This window comes from Panthera onca, chromosome D4 (genome assembly GCF_046562875.1).
Source record: "Panthera onca isolate mPanOnc1 chromosome D4, mPanOnc1 haplotype 2, whole genome shotgun sequence".
NCBI lineage: Eukaryota > Metazoa > Chordata > Mammalia > Carnivora > Felidae > Panthera > Panthera onca.
The window spans coordinates 12,149,971-12,171,019 of NC_138351.1; the positions used below are offsets into that span (position 1 = coordinate 12,149,971).

The 21,049-nt window shown below is 47.3% G+C and overlaps 1 protein-coding gene across 1 annotated transcript in view; it reads left to right on the forward strand.

Annotated features, from left to right (window-relative positions):
- The first annotated feature begins 1,126 nt into the window (after positions 1–1,126).
- Positions 1,127–21,049, forward strand: part of PIP5K1B (phosphatidylinositol-4-phosphate 5-kinase type 1 beta) — a 309,163-nt gene continuing 289,240 nt past the window's right edge. Inside the window, exon 1 of the mRNA XM_060610120.3 lies at positions 1,127–1,632. The gene's annotated coding sequence lies outside the window, so the exon portion shown is untranslated. The remainder of the gene's footprint in view (positions 1,633–21,049) is intronic.

Consider the following 21,049-nt stretch of genomic DNA (forward strand, 5'->3'; position numbering starts at 1 on the left):
AAACTTACCCAAGGAAGGGGGAGAGAGGTACAAGAAGATTTCAAAACCAAAAAGAGGTGTTCATTTGCTGAGAGCTTAGGAAGCATCCTTTCAATCAGAAATTGTCACTCGCTAAGCCAGGGATATGTGAGGATAGGGGCCATGAAGTGCTTTTTCTCCAACGGAACGTATCCCACGTTTTACATCAGTGTTGTGGTTTTTTTTTTTTTTTTTTTTTTTTTTTTTCTAAACAAGGAAAAGGAAGGAAATGATGAGGGTGAGAAATACCACTAGCTTCCATTCATCTGGGAAAGATCCTGTGGGTACCTTTCAGTTCCTATTAAGTAAATTCAGCTATCGTTTTCAAGACGGCCTTTTCCCCAGAGCGTCCGTACATCTGTCCCCTACCCTCTCTTCTCTCCCCCAACATCTGGTGAGACTGCAGGTGCCCCCACGCCCGCTCAGCGCCATCAACACGATGGGTCCCCTACTCCCACCACAGCCCATCCGCTCTTGACCTCTCGACTTCAGCCCTCCAGCCTTCTGGAGTCCCTCCAGCCTTCTCTCTCCCGGGACCCCTTCGCCAACCTACCCTACCTGTTGGGTAGGTCTTACTTCCTGGGGACTCCTGCCGTCATTGCAAGGGGAGACACCGGCGCCTTGGAATCCTAGCTGCCCCTTCCTGGTGCAGGGGGCACCTGTGCTTAAACGCTGGCTTCGCGCAAGCACAGTCCAGCGGGCAGGCGACCGGGCGCTGCGGAGTTCAGCGGCCTGAGGAAGGCCGGGAGGGGGGGGGGGGTGACCTCTCCGAAACACGGCTCTGTTTAGCGGGGCTCCAAGACTTTAGAACGGCCGGGGGGCCCGTGGCGAGCCCTGGAGAAACCCGCCAGACCTAGGGGCCCGCCCCGGCCCCGCTCTCCGTCCTAGGCACGCGGCGGCCGGACGGAGCGCCCGGCCCCTCCGCACCGACTCCCGCGCCCAGTCCGACTGCGGCGGAGGCTCCCGCCGCCGCCGCTGCAAGCCGGTCTGCCTTCCCTGCAGGGCGTGCGGGGATGGAGCGAGGGGGTGGAGAGAAAAGGGGAAGAGCCTGGGCGGCCGGCGGGCGGGGCCTGCAGCCTCCCCGAGCCGCGGCAGCCGCCGCGCCGACTGCTCTCTCCGCGCCTCGCTCCGACTCAGGCGCGCACTGCGCCGGGACCCGCGCCCGCGCCCGCGCCCGAGCCCTGGGGGCGCCGCCGCTCCTCGGCTCCCGGCCCCCGAGCGCGCCGCGTTGAGGCCGCGCCGGGCAGGGGGGGCTCCGGCTGCCGGGGCTTCGGCGGCCCGCTCGCCGCTCCGTGTGGCCGGAGGACTGGCGGGGAAGGAAGGGGAACGCGGGGACACACACACTCGCCGCGGCGCGCGCGCATTGCACACTCGCCGCCGCGCGCCCCCGCCGAGGCGCGTCCCGGGCGAGTTTGGCCCCGCGGCTCCGGCCCGGCACCTGCCGGCTCCGCGCGCCGCGCCCCGCCCCCGCCCGCGCCGACCCTCCGGCCCCTCCCGCCCCTCGCCGGCACAGATCTCCCGGCGCCGGGGGGGAAGCAACTACATCCCGACAACTTGCAGACTGTGGCGCAACTGGTCTCGACAGCAGAGGCGCCCGAATGCTGCCCGGGTGAGGTAAGTTTCCTGCGCGTCCCCGGCCCCTCCTCTCTAGACCCTCCTCCAGGGCTGGGGCTGGGGGGGCTCCGCGTCCTGACCAACCCCGGAGGTCTCTCCACGTTCGCACTTTGTCGGCGTAGTGCTGGGGGTAGGGTGGAGGTTGTGCGTGGCCACCCAAGCGGGACCTTCATTCCGCTGGGGCCACGGCCGCGCGCTCCCCGCGAGCACCCACTAGCTCGCCGCCCGGATCCCCTCCGGCCGCAGTAACCCTCGGGGACCTGTCTGGGTTCACCTAAGGGGGAGCTTCCCCCCCCCCCCCCCTTTTCGGAGGAAGCGGCTGAGTTTGGCAGCAGAAGGTGGGATCTCCCACCCTCCCCGGGCAATAAACAGAGGCGAACTTGTTAGGCGCCCCTGGGATCTCAAGAGGGGCTTGCGAGTCGGTGTTCTGGTCATTTCTGGCGCCGAAGCCGGATTGCACAGGTGCGGAACGGTTGCAGCCTATATGCAGCAGCCGACTTGGGCGTTTCGCGTTATTCTCTCCCCCAGCCCCGTCAACGTGACGCTTCAGCAGCTGGGGCGAGGGGTGGGAATGTGGGGGCAACGGAGAGGGAGAATGCCAGGGCTCGATATGCCAGGCCGGTGCCCGGAGTCGCCAAAACTGAAGACAACCAGTCTGCTTATCTCGCATCTATGCAGATGAGCCCGTTGTATTCTTATCCGCCCCCCCTCCCCCCTCACCGCCCCGGTTCCCTGGTCTCTGGTGCCCAGCATGGTCGGGTAGAAACCTGTTCCAGAGAAGTTGTTTGGATAGGCTGATGAATTCTTTCATCTGATGTACAAAAATCAGGGCTCTCAACGAGGAAATGCTAGTTACTCTGATGCTTTTTAAAGGCAGAGTGTTGGATACTCGAAACACCCACCGACCCCGTCTTCGCAGGACCTTTCCAGCCTCCCAGGGGCCCGAGCTCTAAGGTGAATGACCCTTGAGAGACAGGTTGGGCCTCAGAACGTGTTAGTCTCCTGCAAAGAAAAAAAATCGGGTCTCCCCATCAGCACTCCTCAGCATGGGTTTGGGGATCCTCGGTTGCCCCTCCGGGGGAAAAGCATCCACCCAGACTTGTCCCTTTTCCGCGGAAGGGCTGAAGTGTTCTGCAGTTGTTGGAGAAAGGCCCAAGGGTTGGTTTCATCCCCCCTCTAATGTGATGAAGTAGAATAACGTTCATGGAAGCTTCGGGCAGAGCATTTCCAGCTGAAAGGAGGCCCTGGGAAAAAAAACCTTTCTCAGCCAAGCCCATGCCGGTGGCACGTTCGTTGAGTGAGCCTTGCACCTAGTCTCGGTGCTGAGGGGAATGATGCATTCCATGCTCCGTAATGGGAGTGGAGACTTAGGAATACCGGGGAGAAAGCGGTGAAATCTGAGCCTCATGAATAATGACATCTTAGTTGAGAAAGAAAACTGTTCAGAACTGAATGGTAAAACCACATTACATTTTTGTCCAAATTAAGACTAGAGGAAATCTAATAATAATACCTTGCATTTTGAATCCGTGCCTTGTTGTTAGTGAATGTTTTTCAATGCTCATTAAATTCTAACCATTTCTGGGGGAGGCAGGGCAAAGATTATTAAGCACATACTCGCAGTGGGAACGTGAGGCCCACAGATTCAGGGACTTACCAAGGTAACAGGAGGCTGGAATTAGAGTCACAGCCACGTTCTCTGAAATACACCACCCCCCCCTCCCCCATCACCTAGTGCTGGCTCTGAACTTTAAGGTTTTCACGATGGCCAGAGTGCTTCTGCATTTCTTGTGGTCTGTGCTGTCTCACTGTGAATCACTGTTCACATTTGACAGATGAGGAAACTGAGGTTTAGACCGGGATGGGACTTTTCCATGGTATCCTGCCTAAGCTAGTGGAGGTTACAAGATAACAGAGCTCTTGATGTCCCGTCCACCGCTTTGCAAATGATGCCATCATTGCGCTTCTGATGGCGATGAGGGGACATCACGGATACTGCAGTACATTGGGGGACTATTAACCGTGTCTGCTGGTGACCTGAGTTCTAGTTCAGGCAATCTTTTTGGCTGTGTGACCCCAGGCCAAATCATACCACCTCTGAGCTTCAAGTGTCCCACATACACAGTAAGAAATTAAAAATGAATTATTTTTTTCTTTCTAGTCTTAGCATTTTATAATGCTTATCGATGTGTTTTTAATCCATCTCATCATTTTCTCTAGGGGAAAGAAAGTTTTTTTTCACCCTGCCTTGAGTAAGGGATTTAGCTAATTATCTCTTCCCCTTGTAATTTACTCCCGCTTCCCACTGACCACGTCCCACTTAGTGAGGGGGAGAAAATTCTGAGGGCACTTTAACTTAGCATCCCTATTGTTTAGTGTTACTATTTGACTTGGAAATATCCTGCTGGGCTGATCTACTGTAAAATACATATTAAGATTCACTTGGCTATCCCAGTCAACTCATACCTTTAGTATATTTTTAGCTTTGGAGTTTGTATGTAGTAACACTCAAGAAATAGCTGTTGAATGAAGGGGGTGAGTGAAATCACTCATAAGGAAAGCACATGCTGTGAAACAAAGCAAGTGTCTCGCCATGTAAATTCCCAACATCTGCTGACCCATAAGGTAATTTACCTACAGGAGGTGCGCCTCCTGAAGCTGGCAGAGACAGGTGCCTGTTACTCTCCTTCCTGAATACATCATATAAAGAAGAGTTTTTCTTTCTCCATGTAGGCAATAGACTCATGTTGTCTCTATCATGCTCTTTTGCTCCCCTTTCCCTCCCTTAGTTGCTAGTAATGGGTAGCTGGCTGTGCATTGCTAGACATTGACTTATGCCCTTTTGTAAGAGTCTTGAGATGGAGAAACCTACCCCCTTTTTTTTTTTTTTTTTTTGAGTAAGTTTCAAGCAGCTGCTAATACTGGCTAGAGGTTTCACAGAGGAAACCTAATTAACAAAACCAACCTAGTTTCTGTTCCCTTTAAGGGTCCTCTTTCTACCCCTCCTTCCCATATACACAGGAGTTGTGTTTTTATTTTCAGAAGAATGATGAAGAATTAGAATGGTTCTTAAATATTATGAACAGATCCAGCCATTGGGATTGAGGTGTATGTCTTCGTGATAAAGAATTTAAATGTTAAATAGTTCAGAGACTTGTCGCTTTTACGGGTAAGACAACTGAGGAATCGAGAGGTGAATTGGCTTACTCAGGGTCCCACCTATGTTTTGCAAGAATTCTTAGGAAGGTTCACATTTAAGGTTGCGCTGGGGGTTCTGTGGTGAAGGTGCATTCTTGATTTTTAAAAATCATGGAGATTAACCGAAAACTTCTCTTTACTAGTAATAGTAGAGTGTCATAATTTTAAACGATTTAGTATGGAGATTTGTAAGTTTCTCATCCAAGCAGACACCATTAGAGAGAAAATGTTTGTCTGTTTTCATCTATTCACTCTGATTCTCCTGACTTATGTAGATCATCAGACTCAGAATTAATACTTTGTTGCAACCAGTGCTTGAAGAAAGGGAACAGTTGGAATAGAAATACAAATGTATGGTGGTTTTCCAGGCTTCTTTTCCTGGTAAATAAAACCAGAAGCCAAAGGTGGCCTTGCTGTAGAGCCAGTGAAGTCATAAATATGTATACGTTTAATTTGCATTTTCATTTTGCTTGTACTTCAGTTAAATGGGAGTCCGGAGTTTGATATCCTGGGGGGAAAAATACATTTTTTTTTTTTTTACTATGGCTAGAACCTTCATTAGCTACACTGTAAAACATCAAGTCCTAAATGTATTTGTTGCAGAAATGTGTTCTTTGTATCAAGTGTATTAACCCGAGTTGGAAAGAGTCCTTTCTTTTTTAGAAGCTGCCCAGTTAGAACTGTACATTATGTAGCTCAGCTGTTCATTTGTGGATTCATGTATGGCAATTCTCAATGCAAGGAAAATTAGGGAGGAAACCTAGCCTTCGGTTTTATTTAATATTTTTCTTTCTGAAAAAAACATCTAAACCTAGTTTAGTGATGAAATTTTTGAAATACTGTATAGAAAACCATTGGCTGCCATTGACGAAGTATTTTATTCAGCCAGGCTCCTTTCAGTATAAAAGATGAGGCCCGAGAAAACACGCTTGATTTTGTGTATTCCAGTTACAATCGTATCTACTTCTGTCTGGTTTTGCAGGAGGTGTATAAAGGAGACCATGATAGAGGAACATACAGGAATTGTACTCACAGGTTACTCCTGGGTAAGGTGTATTTGAAATACGGATAATAATCGGCACGTGGTTACATGTTGACTCAGCCGGCAGCGCCTTGGCATTATTTTAAGTTACAACTTGTACTTGAATGGAGAGCTGCGCAAAGTATGTGTTCTTCTGGTACAAAGTCTTCTGTGTTGTTTATGGGAATGAATGAACGACAGGTGTGCAGTATGTTTTGGGGAGTTTACACAGTGGGCGAGCAACTTCTGGAGACCTACTTGTTTTCTCTAAGAGTTTTAAAAAGGCACTTGCAAAATTATGATGAACTGCAAAGCATTGAGTGGACAAGGTTGCTTCCACTAAAAATGGGTGAGTGTGTATTTCAGTTGAGGTTCTGCAGGCAAGGGTTGGACTTTCAGGCACGGAGGCGAGTGGACTAGAAAGTAGAATTATCTTGAATCGGAGCTCAAGTTCTGGGATGAAAGATAGGACTGTAAAAAAAATTTATTTGGTAAGAACGAGGTGATATTTAAGCTTTTTGTCCAGATCTGGATCTTTGGTCATAACATTTGTTGATAAAGTAGGAAACAAAAACACTGGAGCGATGAAAAGCAATGTTATGACCTGCTTGAGGGAGTAGTAAGCCTTTCATGCGTGTTTAGCTAATATTTATCAGTGGGAAAGGTTGGGCACCAGGTTTTATTTTTGTATTCTTGGGACTTAGCACGGGGCTGGCAGATAGTAAGGGTTTAATAAATGGGTAGTGACTGGTGTATGCATTCAGACAAATAATGCTCTTCACACCTCTGGGATGTTTTCATAATTATTGTAATGATTTTATTTTTTTCAGACCATTTAAAAAACATCAGTAGTTTCAGCAGTTGATAGGGGTCCTTCATTTTTCATCACATACAGTGTTTATTCACCAGACCCAATCTTTTTAACCAACATGCCTGGGAATGATTTTTTTTTTTTTTACTTCCTCTTTAACAGAAATAATAACCTGGATATAAAATGTGCCCTTTCTTTTATTATTTACAAGTACCAGATTGACATATTTTTAAAGCACCTGGAGTGGGTTAGTAGTGAGTTTGGTTCAGGTACACAGATAAGAATGGACTTTCTCTAAGTTGTTGTGGTTTTTTTTCTTTAATGTTTGTTTATTTTTGAGAGAGAGCAAGAGGGTGAGTGAGGGAGGGGCAGAGAGAGAGGGAGAAACAGAGTCTGAAACACGTTCCAGGCTCTGATCTGTCAGCACAGAGCCCAACGCGGTGCTGAAACTCACTAACTGTGAGATCATGACCTGAGCCAAAGACGGGCGCTTAACTGACTGAGCCACCCAGGTGCCCCAAGCTTCTCTAAGTTAATGAATTTAAGCATGCCTCTTCTTGGGACTTTGGCCTTCTGTGATCATCTGACCTAAAGAGAACCTTCTTCCTCTGTCTTCTTCACTTCTCACAATGGATACTTGTACATGTATGTGTTTTACTTGTTTTTCTACCACCTTTGCCCAAACTCCCGCTCAACTTAAGAGTAGAAACTACTTGGGGCGCCTGGGTGGCTCGGTCGGTTAAGCGTCCGACTTCGGCTCAGGTCATGATCTCACAGTCCGTGAGTTCGAGCCCCGCGTCAGGCTCTGGGCTGATGGCTCAGAGCCTGGAGCCTGTTTCAGATTCTGTGTCTCCCTCTCTCTCTGCTCCTCCCCTGTTCATGCTCTGTCTCTCTCTGTCTCAAAAATAAATAAACGTTAAAAAAAAAAAAAAGTAGAAACTCCTTGAGGGCAGAAGTCCTGGTTGTTTCACACGATTTCTCAAGTATTTGGTACATAGTAGGTGCCTGCTTAGTATTTGAATGAATGAATGAGTCCCATCCGTGCTGTGCAGATGAACTGGACCACCCCTGAGGGCACTGGAGTCGAACAGGTGCAGCTCTAAGACAGCTCTTAAGCGCTTGCTGTCGTAGCTCCACGGGAATGCCGACTCCTCCAGGGGGAGGAAACAGAGCTTGCTTAGGTGACTAGATTGTGGCTTGAGTATGAAGCAAGGTCTCTGTTTCGAGAGTTGAGTTATTATTATTCCTTTCTCTTCGCTCAAAAATGAACGGCAGCAAACTGTTAAGAACTTCTCAAGCGAAACCAAACATTCCAAAACTGTTAAACCAGGGCCTCAACATCCCTAACTCCTAAGTACATGCGGTGCGTATCTAAGCCAGCTTGTGATCATCTACGGGGCAAGTCCTAGGACCCTTGAGGTGAAAACTTTTCAAGGCTCAGCTGATGTTTCTTTTTTTTTTTAAATTTTTTTTTTTAACGTTTATTTATTTTTGAGACAGAGACAGAGCATGAATGGGGGAGGGTCAGAGAGAGGGAGACACAGAATCTGAAACAGGCTCCAGGCTCTGAGCTGTCAGCACAGAGCCTGACACGGGGCTCAAACTCACAGACCGCAAGATCATGACCCGAGCCGAAGTTGGCTGCTTAACCGACTGAGCCACCCAGGCGCCCCTAGGATTTTTTTTAATATATATATAGAAAGTATTTTTTAAGTTTTTATTTTTTAAGTTTCAGTATTTTTAAGTTTATTTGAGGGAGAGAAAGCACACTTGGGTGGGGGGTGGGGTGCAGAGAGAGTGGGAGAGAGAGACTCCCAAGCAGGCTCTGTGCTAACAGCACAGAGCCCAGATGCTGGGCTCGATCTTACAAACCGTGAGATCGTGACCCGCGCCAAAATCCAGAGTTGGGCGCTTAAGCAGCTGAGCCATCTGGGCACCCCAAAAGCTCTTGATAGTCATGGCCCTGCTAAGTAATGGGTCCTGCCAGGACTGGGAGACAGACCAGGGTATCTAGGTGATGAAGGGTGAGCCATGCTCTATGTATAACTTAGGTTTGGATGTGACTCCAGGAGGATAGCAGGTAAAGGAATCATTCCATGAGCTGATGGTTGTCTGGGAAGAGGAGACTGGCGGTGTTCTGACAATTTCCAGGGTATTTCAAGCCAGTTCAACATGCTAGAGATTGAGGGAACACCTGGCCCAGACTCTGCCACTGCTGTGGGGCGTGCAAAAAAGTATAAACATGGTCTGGCTCAGCTCTACCAAGAACTTAACGTATCCCAGGCACCTGTGATGTGAAGTGCTCTTTCTTGGATCTGCATCGTGCACCTGAAGGTGGGCCCAGCATCCCTGTTAACAGTGGAGGACAGGGAAACCTGTTCGGATGATCACAGGCTCATGAGCACCGAGCCAGTAAGAGTGGGGCTAAGGTTCCAGTCACAGCTTTTCTGACTTAAAATTTTTTTTTTAAATATTTTTATTTATTTTTGAAGGAGAGAGAGACCGAGCGTGAGCAGGGGAGGAGCAGAGAGAGAGAGGGAGACATAGCATTTGAAGCAGGCTCCAGGCTCCGAGCCATCAGCCCAGAGCCGGACGCGGGGCTCGAACTCACGAACTGGGAGATCATGACCTGAGCCGAAGTCGGATGCTTAGCCGACTGAGCCACCCAGGCGCCCCGTGGCTTTTCTGACTTTAAAGCCCACATGCTTTTCTCTGCTTTGTGCTGTTGCACCACGAAATGAAGTTTTGGGGGAAGAGCTTAAAAAAGGAAGACACAGGGGCGCCTGGGTGGCTCAGTCGGTTAAGCGTCCAACTTCAGCTCAGGTCACGATCTCACACTCCGTGAGTTCCAGCCCCGCGTCGGGCTCTGGGCCGATGGCTCAGAGCCTGGAACCTGCTTCCGATTCTGTGTCTCCCTCTCTCTCTGCCCCTCCCCCGTTCATGCTCTGTCTCTCTCTGTCTCAAAAATAAATAAGTGTTAAAAAAAAAAAAGGAAGACACAAGTGAATCTAGAAGTTGTTTCTCCCACCTGAGCCTCTCTATAAGCTCCGGATTACGTAATTAACATTACGGACTTCGTGCCTGGGTATCTCAAAGGCACCTCAGATTTGACTCGTCTGAGACCAGGAGGCTGGTCTCTCTCCATCCCTGGTCCTCTCTCGCGGTTCCTTAGCTCTGTGATGGGCCCTGCCGTCCACCAGGTCACACGAGGCCGACATTCGGGAGCCGTCCTTGATCCCAGGGCATCCAACCTGTCCCGTTTCTGTTGCTTTTGCTTCCTGTGAGCATCTCCCCCGCCCGTCTGTTTCTCATTGTTCCTGCTGATTCCGTCCTAACCTAGCTTCTCATCCCTCCGCTGGATTCTAGCCAGAGCCTCCCTGGGCCCCTGAGTCCTCTTTGGCCCTCCCCTCGTCCATCACCCTGCTGCAGCCAGGCCAGTCGAGGTGGCCTAGACTGTGCCGGCCGCATTCTTGTTGCCCACGTGCGTCCTTGTCCTCAGGGAAGCAGACACATCCTGGCCTCTGTGGCTCTCCGGGTAGGTGGGCTGGTGAGCTCCTGCACAGCCTCTCAGGACTTGCTCTTCCACACTAATCTCTGCCCATGGCTTTTCAGTTGCTCAGTCACAGTTGAACCGTGAGTAAAAGACCAGTATTAATCTGTCTTAGTTCAGGCTGCTGTCACAAAGTACCACAGACGGTGCGGCTTAGAAACAACAGCGGGTTATTTCCCACAGTCCCGGAGGCTGCAGTCGCAGATCAGGGCACCAGCCCGGTCCGGGTTTGGTGAGGTCCCTTTTCTGGTTGCAGACTTCTGACTTCTTGGACCCTGACTTGGTGGAGAGAGGATGAGAGGGCTCTCTGGGATTTCTCTTCCTCAGGACATTAATCCCATTCATAAGGGCCCCAATCTCAGTAACTAATCCTTTCCCGAAGGCCCCACCTCTTAGTACCATCACACTGGGTTAGGATTTCAATATATGAATTACAGGGAACCCAAATATCGAGGCCATCGTACAAGCCTTTATGGCCACGTCATTGCCCTTTAAGAAATCATTCTGTGTTGAAACCCCGCATCCAGAGACCTACAAACAACAAATACAGTCCAAAGAAACGTCTCATGAGAGAAAAGTGCACTACACGAGATGTGTTCTGGTATTTTCAGAGATGTTCCTTCCCGCTTTAACTTACGAGCCTGTCCTGTTACACGGGATCGGTACGTTGCAGTGGTGAAACACCGCCTTTATACGGGGGTATTGTCTCTCTTTTTTCGTATGAGCCTCATCCCAAAGTTCTCACTGACTTATTTTAGCAAGACCCTGAATACTGTAAGAAAAAACGAACCCGGCTTTAAAAATATGTTAAGAACCATTTGACAGTGTTTTTTATTTTTTTCCTGCCTGAAATTCACTGAGACTTTGAGACTGCCCATTTTAATTGCCTCCCCAAGCACAAAAGGAAAGGAGCTTAAACCAGAGAACCCTGGGCTACTCAGAACTCTTAGACGGGCTGTTTTGCTTCTGGAGTGAATTTCCTGATGGCTAAGAGTTTGCTCCTTGAAGTCTCTTAATCTGTCACATCTAACATTAGCATGGAACATTCCCGCAAAGTTGTCACAACCTTCCCCAGTTCTTAAGATTATACAGAACAGAGTGTGTCTTTTGTACTATAATAAAGCGATAGCTTTGGATCTATTCAGGGATGAGAAGCTCTTTGCCCCTGTACCAAACAGCCCCACTTTACCATCTTTGAAAATTGCATCTGCCTTTTCTTGAAAAAAAAAAAAAAATTGTTTTGGGCTTATTTCTGTGACTTTCAGCAGTGATTGCCCCTTCATTCATTGTTTGCTGTTGAGAATCTGTTGTGATCTTGGGAACCAGATAGCACCCAAGTTGTCTGAATGATTTCCCAAATAAATTCGTATTAGGCGCTGACATTGATATTTAACAAAAAGAGAAAAACACAGGTTTTGAGGGGGGACCTCAAGAGTTCTTGATGTAAAGGAAGCAAGATTTAGTTTTTCCTCATTCACTTTGTTTTTTTTGGCCAATAAAGAGTGTGTTTTTCTTACCCTGTTCTGTGGCTGTTCAGATAAATAAATTTCTACCTCTTAGGCTGAGATACTCATGGTTTCTTTTTTCTTTTTATAAAATATTTATGTGTTTCCTACATGATGGCATAGAGCACACTTGCTTGACTTCTTAATTTAACTTAAATGGAGTTGTAATTTATGGGTGTTTTGGTGACACCTTCATTTTTAATCTTTGATGCCTTTAGAGGTAGTAGATAACTGAAGATATTTTTCTTCCCATTGGAGAAGTGCCATAGAAAAATTTCCCCAGTTTCCTGATGTACTTCTTCCATTGGAAAATAGACTTAAAACCTGCACTAAAACCAGGAAGGTGAATATGAGATAGTTAACTTTTTTTAAATGGAGAAATGTAGCTTATTTAAAAATTTTTTTTTCAGTGTTTATTTTTGAGAGAAAGAGACAAGAGTGTGAGTGAGAAAGGGGCAGAGAGAGAGGGAGACACAGAATCTGAAACAGGCTCCAGGCTCTGAGCTGTCAGCACAGAGCCCGACGCGGGGCTCGAACTCACGAACTGGGAGATCATGACCTGAGCTGAAGTTGGACGCTCAACCGACCGAGCCACCCAGGCGCCCCAGGGAAGTGGAACTTACTTTTAAGGAGTGAGGTGAACCACACTCTTTGTAGGCTTAGAAATGCCTTACAGAGGAACAAAAAAACCCAGGAGTGTTGTCGCTTTAGCAAGCTATATTTAAATGATGCCTTTTTATTGTTTTTCCCAAGACATGCAGTTAGACGACGTAGCGAAGATTCGTGGAAAGTGGAGTAAATGGGAATTGTCTCATGCTGAGGGTTAAGAGGGAAACATGACTTTTGTTTATGTTTGTAGAAAACAGAATGGAAATTCAGCCTGTGAGATTTGTGGAAGGTTGGGCCCCATTACTCAGTTTTGTGGTTTGTCAGAAACTCCCTCTCCTAAGTGGCTATTTATAAATGTGACCATGATGCAGCATTTCATCTTGTGCAAACTTTATATAAGACAGAGTCACTTGCCGCGTAAATCAGAAGACGTCTGGAAGCGTTTGGAAACTGAGTGTTAAGCGTCCTACACGTGCACCTAGCAGCTCCGGAGACGATTATTAACAGTCCCTGCAGTTACATTTTTACTGGTTCCTTCCTTGTCTGCCTTCTTCACTGGGAAGTGATTTCCCCAGGGGGGAGGGACTATGTACGGGTCACTGCTGTTGTCCCAGCACCTAGCAAAGTGTCCAGTGCAAAGAGTGGTTGAATGGATGAGTAACTGATGTCCTTAGGCTACAACTGTTTTCAAATTGCCAGCTCCCCTTCCTCTTTTAATTTTATTTTTTTTAGTGTTTATTTTTGAGAGAGAGAGAGAGCGAGAGAGAGAGAGACAGAGTGCAAGCGGGGAAGGAGCAGGGAGAGGGAGACACAGAAGCCAAAGCAGGCTCCAGGCTCCGAGCTGTCAGCACAGAGCCCGACGCGGGGCTCGAACCCGCAAACCGTGAGATCATGGCCTGAGTCGAAGTCGGACAGTTAACCAAATGAGCCACCCCCCCCAGGTGTCTCCTGTAGCTGTCACTTTTTAAAACACGGAACCCATCTCCCTTCCCAAGTTCTCAATTTTCATCAAAGATCCCCTCATTCTTTTTTAACCTATTTTCAGAACTTTCACTGACGTTTATTTTCCTCACCCTTGTTTCCGTGCAGCTTCCAAGTCCTGAGAAATTAAACAAAAGCACGTTGTTCTCTGTTCTCACTTACATTTCCTGTACGAACACCTGTTACTTGGACTATTGTGGCAGATTCCCCATTGGCTTCCACATCCCCCCTTCTATTAATCATTGATAATATCTGCTATCAGAGATTATAATTTTGTCACCAGCAGGCCCCCAGATGCTTAAATGCTTTACCGTGCCTGAAATCTCAGCGCTGTTGTTTGGTCCACAAAACCATCCGTACTCTGGCCCTTACGGACCATTCATTATCATTGTTGTCCCTGCTGTCCTTGTAGGACTATAGTGTGACTGCAGGTACCATTTCTTCTTCTTTTTTTTTTAAGTTTCTTTATTTATTTTGAAAGAGCGGGCGCGCGCGCACACACACACACACACGCACACACACACACACGCACACAGTAGAGAGAAGGAGAGAGGATCCCAAGCAGGCTCTATGCTGACAGTGTGGAGCCTGACTTGGGGCTCAAACTCACAGACTGTGAGCTCGTGACCTGAGCCAAAATCAAGAGATGGACGCTTAACCCACTGAGCTCCCCAGGTGCCCCTACAGGTACCATTTCTTGAATGCTTACTCTCTAGCAGGCACAGCATAGAAGAAGACAGGTCAGAAAGGTTTTCGGTGCATTTTGGAGCCGTGTAACTGCATGTTGTGTAGGGTTGGTGTGGGTGGAAGGAGACAGGGCTGCAGCGGGGTGTTGAGGCCAGACCGGGGACATCTTCTTAGATGTGTTAAGGAGTGTGAACTTTTCTGAGCAATGAGGCAACAGCTAGAAGATTTTCAGGGACGAGTGTTGAGCTCGTGTTTTATGTGACATCAGCAACGTGGGCCGTAGTTTGGGAGATGAGGGAGGGGGAGGGACTGGAGATGGGGTCGGGGGTTAGTTACAGGGGAGATGAGGGTCCAGTGAAGGTAGAGAGGGAGGGGAAGAGTGAGCAGATTGGAGATGTCATAGGGAGAATTGATAGGACTGGGTGACCGCTCGCATGTGAATTTTGAGGGAATAGGAGCCGTGGAAGATGGTTCTCTGGCTTCTGGCTGGAGTGGCTGCAGAGGTTGGGGAGTGATGGTCTGGTTCTGTGAAGAGGCCGCGTGTAGGCTTTGGCAGTGGCAGGAGGGCTGTGATGAGGAGTCCGGCCTTGAACTTGAGTTTGAGGTACCCATGGGATAGCAAGGTGGAGTGTGGCTGTGAGGGGAGAAGTCTATGGTGGGAACACTGGCCGTGATGGTCCCTGGCTCCGGGCGGCATTTCAGGTCATGGGAGTCGATGAGATTGAAATCGAGTAGAACACCAGGCAGAAGGTCTAGAAGGAAGCTTTATGAGTATGGCTCTAAGGAGAGAGCCTCGGGATGGGGACAGTGTTACGGGTGCTCACCAGTGTCTGAAGCTGTGGATGAAATGAGACTTGGCTGAATGGGTTTAGAGACAAAGAAGAGAAAATGTCTGAGAACCAGCCTCATTCACTTATCTTCCTTTGCAGCTTACTTCTCTGTACCTTGGCTTCTTAGATCTATTCTTTTTGGATCTTTCATTTTCTTTTCCGTTTAAGGGAATGGCATCAGATTTTCATGACCGCCCCCCCCCCCCCCATACGTACCATGGTTCTGGAAAGCTTCTCTGACCCCACCATTTCCCACACTCAGTTGCCCTGAAGGGATTTCTTGGCACACGTTCCCTTTGGGTTTCTTGCTCTTCTGACTTTCCGGGAGCTTTCCCTACGGGCTGGCTTTTCATCTGTTCTCAGCTTTATCTCACCAAGCAGATGCAGAGGCCTGACAGCATGGACCACGTCTTCTGTCTCTCCGTGTTTCCCACCCTCCCTGATGGCTCCAGTGTCTTCCACGTGTTATAGCCACCCCTTGTGATTGACCTGTATTCCATTTGATTTTATTTTTTAAAATTTTTAAAAAATGTTTGTTTATTTTTGAGAGAGAGAGAAACAGAGCACGAGCAGGGGAGGGGCAGAGAGAGGGAGACACAGAATCAGAAGCAGGCTCCAGGCTCTGAGCTGTCAGCCCAGAGCCCAACGTGGGGCTTGAACTCACGAACCACAAGATCATGACCTGAGCTGAAGTCGGATGCTTAACCGACTGAGCCACCCAGGTGCCCCAGACCTTTATTCCATTTTAGAAGACTGAAGTATAAAGGTGAATAACTCAAAGTTCTTTAAGGATTTTTACCCATGCTTGTGCCTTGAACTAACTTGAAAGTACCTGCTTATCATGGGTTTGTAGGTAGGATGTTCCGTCTTTCCCCGAAAAAATGAAATTTAGCTGACAGAAAGGTCCACAAAATGAGGGTCGAAGTCTGGTCATTTTTTTTTTTTAATGTTTATTTATTTTTGAGAGAGAGAGAGACAGAATGTGAGTGGGTTAGGGGCAGAGAGAGAGGGAGACACAGAAGCCGAAGCAGGCTCCAGGCTCTGAGCTGTCAGCACAGAGCCCGACGCGGGGCGCGAACTCACAGACCGTGAGATCATGACCTGAGCCGAAGTCGGACGCTCAACCGACTGAGCCACCCAGGCGCCCCAGTCTTGTCGTTTTTTATTCTAACTATTTAAATGTTGAGAGGAGGAGGAGAGCTCTCCGACAGCTCCCCTGTGCCTACCCTTACTTCACACAGAGTGTATCTCCTGGCTTCTCTGGGTCCTGTTTCCTGTGTTTTTAGACAGCATTTTGCATACATTTGCCCAGGCTGAATCTGGATGTGGTGAGAGTTCCAGCCTGAGAAGCGAGGGTTCTGGCTCATTCCGCCCTTCTCCTGACATTCTGATGACCTCTGGTCAAGTGGCTTGACAGTCTTGTGTGAGTTTTTTCCCCCCTCATCTGTTGAATGAGAATCGATACACTGGCTCCTGGCTAGTTCAAAGGCATGTCGTGAGGCCACACGAAATGAAGGCCTTTGAGGTTCTTAGAACAAAAGCCTCATGCACATGATTTCGTAAGAGCTGCAGAAGGAGGTGAGGCTCTGGACAGCCCCATTTATAGCCCGTGGGTAAGCAGTTCTGACGCCAAGGATGTAACATCTGCTGTGACTGGGTTCCCATGAAAGAATTCTCCTTCCTTATTCTCAGGGGTCAAGGGTGACAGGTGGGATGCTTTGCCAAAGCCTGATGAGAGTTCCAGAATTTAAACCCATCCTCGTCATGGATGAGGAGAGCAGCATACCTTTATTTTTAAAGGTGGAGGGCTGTCAAAGTGAAACTCAGGTTTAGTTGTTAAAGAAACTGAATGTTCGTAGCAGCAGATAATTCATAGGACACGTTCTAAACTAGAACATCTGCTCAGTGTATTAAACAAGTTCGTTGCTTACTCATTTTCGATTGTACGGTGGATGGTTGTCATCATCCCACCTTACTGCGCTCGCCTAACGCCGTGCCTCACATACACAGATGGTCAGTGTTTCCATGAATGCCTTTTTAGGTGGTGTAGGAGAAGATCCTAGAAGTCATCCAGAAAGCACTTTTATTTTAATACCTATGGGAAGTTGTTCAAAGCTCAGTGGACATCCCCTAAATGAGGAATGAGATGAAAACTTAATGACAGAAAAATTTGTGGTCTGATGACCTATATCAAGTGGCAGAGGGGTTTGATGGCAGTTATTGACATGGGTTAATACCGGATCAGAAATGAAGGGAACTCACAGAGTTTAACGTCGTTGGAACAAGGGTTGTGACGTGAGATCTGTAGTCATGACTTCGGGTCAGGGGCCAAAATTTGAATTCCTTACTCAACCTGGAAGTTGGCTTAGTGGCATAATCATAATCATACAGGTGCACTTTCTTGGTTTTCTGCCCTTATAGTCAGACTGTGGCCTAAGCCCGGTGGACTTGGTTATGCTCGTAGGCTAGATGGCAAATGGTAGCAACCTCCACAGAGTAAAAGTCTCACTGGCAGGAGGTGGGATGACATGAAGGCAGAGAGAGGTGAGAAAACAGGTGCTAAAGTCCTCATCTCCTAAAACGGGGGACTAAGATAGGCTTGTTAAAAGTTGGTGGCATTCCAGAGTTGTGCCATCTTGCCTTCCTACCGTCGGCGCGTGAGAGTTCCAGTTGCTTCGTATTTTCATCAATACATGATACACTCAGTCTTTTTCATCTTTGATATTCTAGTAAGTGTATAATGGTGGCTCATTGTGCTTTCACATTGTAGTCCCCTGATGGCTAATGATGTTGAGTATCAAGTCATGTTTATTTGACGTCCTTACATGTTCTTGGGCAAGGTACAGAACTCGCGTATTAATTCTAGTAACTTTGTTGTGGCATGCATCGATTTTTTTTTTTTTTTTAATGTAGACAATCACGTCTGTGAACAAAAGCAGTTTTGCTTCAGTCAAGGAAAAAAATGGGTGGAGACACCAATGAAGACTTGAGTACTTCACATTAGGAAGGTAATGAGAAGAATTAAAATGGTATGGTGGAAATTCCTATCATGAATCAAGAATGAGGCATTGAAGCATGTGATCAGGTCATGGAGATGACCACCAAGAAGCCGAAACAGAAAATTTTGACAACAGTTGTCTTGGTAGAATTGTGGCAGGAACGGGAAAACGCGGAGGCGGTCGTGGTCACGAAGTTCTCTGTGTCATTTGGTATGTTACCTTGCATGTGCCTTTCTGTGATAAATCATTGGTATGTTGCGAATTAGAACACAGAGGTAAAAAGTAACATGAAGCAACTGAAATGGGTAGAGTGTAAGAACTGAATATTGTAAGAAATGCCGGAGGAAACCGTCAACGATCGGAAAGTTGTATAAGGGAAGGAAGCACCCTCACGTAACCAAGCTGTCGAATACCTAGCATTTACCTGGGTACTCAGTACATTCGAGGTACTTTCTAAACAATAAACATGCATGAACTTGTTGAATGTTCGTAGCGACCCGTGAGGTAGGTTCAGTTACCATTTTGTAAGTGAGGAAACCATGGAGTGGAGACATTAAGTACAGTTTTGGAGGCCACACAGCCAGATTTCAGAGCCGGGTGGTCCAGCTCCAGAACCATCCCTCTGGATCAGGTCTCATGGAGGACAATGGGCATGACACCCCCCAGTGCATCGGGTGCGCAATCCTTAATGCTACCATGGTTCGTTCTCTGAAGTCTTCTAAAGAGGTCCCTGACTTTAATTCATTCGCAGTTCAACAGATGTGTGTGTCATTGCCTGTTAACACAGTTCTCGCTAGTAGGATTATTCCTTTCTAGCCGGGGAGGGCAGTATATAATTTGTAATTAACATATGGTGTATAATTTAATACATAACTTTAATAAGTTCATTAGTGTATTTTGTACACGTGTAATATATGATATTTACTCGTGTAATCTAATACAAGATGCTGTGGGGAAAAAACTAAAGCGGGACAAGGCGTGGAATAGAGGTAGCGGTGGGAGGGGAGTGTTCTTCTCCAAGGGAGGTCAAGGAATACCTATGAGCACTGTCTTAGCTCCAGCTGCTGTAACAAATGTAGCACCACTGGGCGGCTTCAATGCAGACATTCACTTCTTTCAGTTGTGAAAGCTGCAAGTCCAAGATCGAAGTGCTGGTAGGTCTGCTGAGAGCCCACTTTGTCCTTTGTAGGTGGCCGTCTTCTCGTTGTATCCTCACGTGGCAGAGAGGAAGCCTCCCTCTGCTGCCTCTTCTTACAAGGGCACTAATCCCATTCACCAGGGCTCCACCCTCATGACCTCATGACCTCATGACCTCGCAAACGCCTTACCTCCTAGTACCATCACCTCCTAGTACCATCACGTTGGGGTTAGAATTTCAAGGTGGGAATTTGCGGGAGAGGCACAAACATTCAGTCCATAACAAACAAAGTTCTGCACGAAATAGACGAGCACACTACACAGGTTTGGAGGAAAGCATTTCAGGCAGAAGGGACAGAAAGTGCAAAAGCCTTGAGCTAGGCAGAGTTCCTCGTGTGAGTACTAGGTGGAAACCGGTACCTCCAGAGCTGAGGGAATGGAGGGGAGAACCCGGGGCCATGGCAGATAGAGTCTCCTACACGTGACAGTGACTTTGGGTTTGAATTTTGTGTGATGGGAAGTCCTTAAAGGGTTGAGAAAAGGAAAAGGACGTTAAAAAAGAACATTCTGTGTCGTCTCTCACGAAGAGGCAGTGTGTTTCCAAACTGATGGCGTTTCGCTGGTCAGTGAAAGTTTGCATGAAGGATTTGCTAGAGAAGTCTGGTCGTCTGTGGACAAGGGAAAATTCCACTTTCGCAGTACTCCCATATGCGTTCCTTAAAGGTGATTTATTGACCTGGAGGGTAGTTAAGTGCGCCTACATAGAGATGGTGACTCATGGTACTGTTACTGATTGCCTTCTAGGTGGAATAAAGTGCATATGTTTAAACACCATTAAAAAATTGTGTTTCCACTGACGGTCGATGGGGAGAGGTGGATGGGGGAGGGGCTGAATGGGTGATGGGTATTAAGGAGCAAGGGCGCTGGTTGTGATGAGCACTGGGTATTGAATGTAAGTGACAAATCACCAAATTCGACACCTGAAAGCAGTATTACATTGCATGTCAAGTAACTAGAATTTAAATAAAAACCTTAAGTTAAAAAATGTGTTCCTGGGCTATAAAGGAATAATTGCAAGGATATACTCGTGGACTGATGTGTGAGGTGCGTATGGAGAGGTACACGTTTTTGAAGGAAGGGTTTAACTTGAATTTAAAATATTTGGATAAATGGAAATTCTAGACATCCAAATACATTCATTTTTTTTCAATGAAATGAGAAAAAAATCAACTTTTTTTTTTTTTGCATCTTCATGCATGCTTTTTTATTATAACCATTCTGGGTGTGAGGGATCATCTTACTGATTTGTGGTTTCGATTTGCAGTTCCCTAATTATTAGTGATCTCAAGCATCTTTTCTTATGCTCATTGGCTACTTGTATATTTTCCTTCGTGAAATGTCTGTTTAGATCCTTTACCTATTTTTAATTGGGTTGTCTTTTTATTATTAAGTTTGAATCCTTGTTATGACATTCTAAACGTTTATTTATTTTTGAGACAGAGAGAGACAGAGCATGAACAGGGGAGGGGCATAGAGAGAGGGAGACACAGAATCTGAAACAGGCTCCAGGCTCTGAGCTGTCAGCACAGAGCCCGACGCGGGGCTCGAACTCACGGACCGTGAGATCATGACCTGAGCCGAAGTCGGACGCCTAACCGACTGAGCCACCCAAGCGCCCCTGTTATGACATTCTAGATACAGGTGCTTAACAGATGCATGATTTGCAAAACTAGACTCCCATTCTGTGTATTTGTCTTTTTGCTTTTTCATGACGTCCTGTGAAGCATTAAATTTTTTTTATAAAATTTCTTTTAAAGTTTATCTTTTTATTTTTAATTTTTTTAATGTTTTATTTTTTTGAGAGTGAGAGAGACAAGAGTGTGAGCAGGGGAGGAGCAGAGAGAGAGAGGGAGGGAGGGAGACACAGAATCTGAAGCAGGGTCCAGACATGGGGCTTGAACCCACAAACCATGAGATCATGATCTGAACCAAAGTGGGACACTTAACTCACTGAGCCTCCCAGGCTCCCCTTAAGTTTATTTATTTTTGGAGAGAGAGCAGGGGCACTTGCGTGCAAGTGGGAGGGGTA